This window comes from Syngnathus acus, chromosome 13 (genome assembly GCF_901709675.1).
Source record: "Syngnathus acus chromosome 13, fSynAcu1.2, whole genome shotgun sequence".
NCBI lineage: Eukaryota > Metazoa > Chordata > Actinopteri > Syngnathiformes > Syngnathidae > Syngnathus > Syngnathus acus.
The window spans coordinates 5,658,701-5,663,983 of NC_051098.1; the positions used below are offsets into that span (position 1 = coordinate 5,658,701).

Sequence of the window (5,283 nt, forward strand, 5' to 3'; positions counted from 1 at the left end):
GTCCCGCTGGTCCCTGGGGCCGGCAGGAGCCGGTCAGCATACCGCGCAAGCAAAACACCCAGCAGGCAGGCCAGGTAGAGTGCTCCAGTCGGCCTGGACTCGAGGCGAGGGAGCTGGCCTTGGTGAGACGACGCGGACACTCCCTGACCCAGTCGGACGAGCAGCGGGGTCCCAGCAGCCGAGAATGTGCATGCGTCGGGGTGAGGAGGGAGGGAGGAAGGGAGCGAGGGAGGGAGGAAGGGAGGGAGGGGAAGGGGGTGGGGGCTGACTGCGCAGCGGCTTGGCTCAAAGTGGCGCACCGCTAGACGAAAAACAGCGGCGGGACTGATGTGCAACGGCCCGACCCAAAAGAAGGCACACAACGACGGTCAACACAGAAGGCGGGGAGGAGCTGGAATCAGTCAGAAGCAGCTCCGGAGCGCATCCGGCCGCCGAATGCAGACGAGAGCCAGAGCAGCCTTGATTATTTGTGCAGCCCGCATCCCGCAAACGGACCTCGCTGTTCCTCTGCAAGAATGGGAGACAATTTCAGAGAGGCGTCCCGCGTCCGGTATACATACGACGGCGTGACACATGTGATCACGTCGCCAGGCGCTCTGACGCCGCCCGGGGGATGTTTGTCATGACTCGAGTGGCCCTTGATGAGCCTCTGGAACTGTCCAACTGCAAGACCATCATCATCTGTCGGGAGCGAGAGCAATGCTGCACAATAATACCTATGTAGTTACAAATTGCACTCAGATTTGATTTATATGTCAAGACGGGTCAATGTTTTTGTTGTTTGATTTAATGCTAATTGAAATCAGTTACAAATTTCATTCTTTCACCCGAAAATGAAATGACTTTTACCGATATCAATCCCAAGATGTTCTTTGTAGAAATAGGTTATGTGCACGGTGGAGCGCTGGTTAGAACGTCACCTCACCGTACAGGGGTCAGGGTTTGATTACGGTTCCGGCTTTCCTGTGTGGAGTTTGCATGTTCTCCCCGTGCCCGTGTGGGTAAGGGTTTCCTTTTGTGAGGAAAATGGATCAACAAAAGACACTAAAATAAACACAGACTTTCAAATAAATTGAACTTTCAAAACAGAGTGTGATCCCAATTTATGGAATGACTCACATGATACCAAGTTTTAATGCTGTTATTGTTGACTAATTGGCTTTGTCATGGTGAACTATACCCTCAGGCTGTGCAAAGCAAGAGAGAGAAAAAAAGGAGAGGAAACATGTTAAGAATCCAAAAATACATTTCAACTACTGAGGACACGAGGAGGAGTGTTAAAGGGTTGTGATTAGATCTAACCAGGGATAATGCATAGAACCCTGGTTGAGCCATCACCTTACCATGTCTTGACTTTGATGGTGGGAGAGGATACCAGTCTGACCCATCAAAACCAAACATGTTATCAGGCTCTACTGGTAGAGTCCTTGGTCTTTATTTGTATGCATGTAAATAAATAAATGTTAGGGAAACAGATATTATTGGGGATTTCTACCTGTGCTCCACTGCTGGTCTTCGTCCAATTTATTTGCATTAGTTTTCTCTGTCCCACTCACTGGTTCACTGCAGGCACTTGTGGTTGACCTTCACTCTTCTTTTCCAACTAACTACCAAGCAGTCCAACCACTGGTATGCACGCACACACACGGATATACTGCTAAAGATGAATCAAAAATCCTTGTCAGAAAGGACAACGTAATAAAGGTATGTGTGAGATTGCTACAAAATCAGATTACTGATGCTGTAACTAATCCCAACCCTAGAATTGACAATATCTAAAACAACAACAAAAACATTATGTGTCCAGATTGTATGATACGGTGTTCATCTACTGTAAGCCATTGGCAAAGAATATTCATTGTCACGTCTAAGTCACAGGGAGGAAGAAATATTTAAAACGGTAATAATCTGATAAATCACATCACTGTCAGAAAGCAGGGCGACACATTGTGTATACCCGTGGTCATGCATAATATTACCAGCAAATGCACAATTCATGCACATACATACAGATTTACATAGGTACATACATGATGCACTGTACTATGCACAAACACACATGCACGAATCATCGGCCTATTTTCTTAACTCACACATAGGGTGAGTGACTTATGACATCATAACGTCACCCAAACTGACACAGCGTGCAATCAAATGCCCATATTTGAATTCGATACGAACAAAAACAATCACTTATGAACAAAGCACTGCATAGATGTCACATAAATAAATTCAACATTTTATTAGCAGAGGACCTGACACAAACATCTTGAAAGAGAAGCAATGTAAAGAGATAAAGTGAGTTCTATCAGCTTAAGCTCCTCTCACAATGGAACTATTCTCGGTGTTTAACTAATGAAGTGAATAGCAGGCCTACTCACACAGGATGAACACATTTAGTGTCTTTTATGTCTCTTGTTGAACAGAGAACATGAATTGAATATTAGTGTAAAGAATCTCTTGTTATAGCTGTAATACCCACACTTTTTTCTTGTACATTGACCCATGAAGCATAATTCATCACCATGCAGTACAACGCCCCAGCCCTTAATAAATCATTGCTTAATGGAACTAAATTATCCATGTAGGTGTGTAAAGTTATTGTGATCCAGGGTGTACTTCGCCTCTCAAGCATGCTCAGCTGAAATAGGCTCTAGCTGCTCACCCATGACCCTGAACAGAATAAATGGTACAGAAATGATGGATGGTCGGACAACACAACGCATTATGCCTTTTTCTTTGCTTGCCTCCCGAGGGGGTTAACCCCCCACTCCCCCTCACACACTGTATACAAACAGTGAACCCCTGCTGTGTGACACCGGCTCACAATAATGTTAGAAAACAAACATAATAGAATTGTCCTTACTTGTGAAGCCACATGCCCAGCAACGGGCATGAACAAACTTCCTGAATTGCCAAGGCAAAATGTTATTGCGGCAGGAGTTACTCAAATGGATACGTTTGTGTGCTGTGACCACAATGTCCTGTAAAAGCATCGGGGAACCATAAATCAAAACATAAATAAATTGATACATGTGTAAAGTCCCTAAGACTGCCTCCCATCTATTTGCTTCCTGCCCAATTCTCCCAGACTCTCTGTTGCTTATCATCTTGACACCTTCCCATAGGAGACCCAGAAAAAAATACAGTCGTGGAGAAGGAAGAAAGAAAATAGACAGAATGGCAGATTTAATGTGCAGTACAACCCCAAGGGTCTCATTTGTTTTGAATTTGCGGGTAATAATCACAAGGGATTTGGAAAATAAGTAGCTATGGAAAATCCGCATCATATTTGGAATATGTACATAGAACAAGACGCTATGTTTAGACAAACCACGTTCATGTATATCCGATACATTTGGGGACTTCTGCAAGTTTACGTGGTACAATGCAATCCTTTTCAAGTTGTGATGTGTCAGAATTTGTGAGAAAATAAAACGATATCCTATCAGTGTGATAGATTAGATACAAACCCAAATATTTTCTGACCCCTCACAAAGAGCCTGTCATTTATGAAGTCATGCGCTTCCCACTCTCCCCAGACCCAGAGTCACTTTTGTCTTTATCTCTCTTCTGAAGTTTTGGGTTGACCATACTCCCTTTTGTGCAATAAATGATAGTGGGGCTGTGAAACCCTGAACATTCTAAAAAAGTATTGAAAATGCCATGTGAAAACTAGAAATGCATTTTCCTTGGAGACCAAGATATTTTATGCTACTCAATGATGTGAGGGAAAAAAGCTCGGTTTAGGCCGAGCAAAGCTCCTCAATTTACACATTTGAATCCCTGTTTTCCCCATTGCCACAATTTCTATAGGCACTAATGCTATTATTCATACAAAGGAATGTACTCACTTCTATTGATATTCATGAATGATATATACGTAAGAGCGCCTTTATACCGAATGCAGTCTTGCATATGTTCTTGGAGCTTTTGAGTCATGATGGTGCATTTAAAATGTTTCTTTTTTTTAATGGAATCTTGACTGTACGGTGCATACTGTTCGAATTCTACATGGTTTTATTTCTGTGTGAGTGTATTTGTATTAGAGCAGAGCATCATAACATGCTCTCTCCGTCTGTCCTTTCGCTGGAAAGCTCCCTCATGCGGGCAACTCTCATCCGATGCCAGTGTTGATGTCATAAGTGGCCCAATTTCTCAGCACCTGATTGGCCGAGCCGCTGTGACGCCGCTCTCTTCATTGTTGTACAGTTAACAAATTCCCGTCACAGTGGTAAGTGGTCTCTTCTCCTTCATCTTTCTCTGTCTGTTTGACACTTGCCATGCTCTCCTTTTTTTCCCTTTTCAGTCTAGTGTGTATGCCGAGCTCTTCTCCAACTGAAAAAGGAAACATCCAGTGAGCCAGCTGCTGATTGGCTCAGACAAAGAAGCCAGTGATGCATGCAGCTGTCAGAAATGGGAACAGACCTCAATACAAGCAGACCTCGGCATCTCTGTCTGTACATGCTGTGTGTATTGACTTCAACATGATTTCTGATGGTTGGACACTACGTGCCCGTCTCTCAAAATATGTCATTATGGGTGCTAGTCCTTTAGGATTTAATGTGCTTTGTTATCAATTGTTGACCCTTTTAGCATTTTTACAGATGTGATTTAGAAATCGGTCCACACTCGTCTGTTAAACTTAGCGGAGGTAACGTGGCCTCCTTTGGGCCGGACAACAGCAAAATAAAGTCAAAAACGTACAGAAATCTTGTCTGCCCATTTCAAGAATGATGAAGGCAAACTTAATCGTGCAACATGATAATAACCCCAAAACAAAACTGTGTTGTGTTGTAAAATCTACTAAGGGAAATAACTAGGAGCTCCTTCAGACTTAAACCCAATGAAGTAGTATGTGTTTTTATCTGCAAAGGGAGACTGGCGGAAATAATCCCCAAAACAAACACCCACTGAAAGAGAAAAAAATGCCAGGAGAAATATCAGAAAATGAGAAAGCCAAAAGTTGCTAATGTTAATGGGCTCACATGATTGATGCAATTATTGCAAGCAAAATATTTTCCTTAAATCTTTTTTAGTCAGTCTATTTGTCTGAAAAGAAGAAAGAAGAGAAAATGGGTGTTCAAGAAACACGTCATTTTATGGCCTATCAAGTTCACTGAAAGTGGCTACATCAACATATTAAGTAAACTTTTAAATCTGTCCCTAAGTTATGTCAGATGGTTTGTCAAATACTTTTCACTTACAAGTAGTGAGTGGTAAGAACGATAATTTTTGCTTGACTAGATCCGAACATCCTTTGAGACTAATATTGACCAGTTG

General features: G+C 42.7%; 1 long non-coding RNA gene across 1 annotated transcript; it reads left to right on the forward strand.

Annotated features, from left to right (window-relative positions):
• The first annotated feature begins 3,617 nt into the window (after nt 1-3,617).
• On the forward strand, nt 3,618-4,706 carry LOC119132385. Its single transcript, XR_005099863.1, has 2 exons — nt 3,618-4,234; nt 4,310-4,706. It is a non-coding gene; the product is annotated as an uncharacterized LOC119132385 (long non-coding RNA).
• Nucleotides 4,707-5,283: the final 577 nt, after the last annotated feature.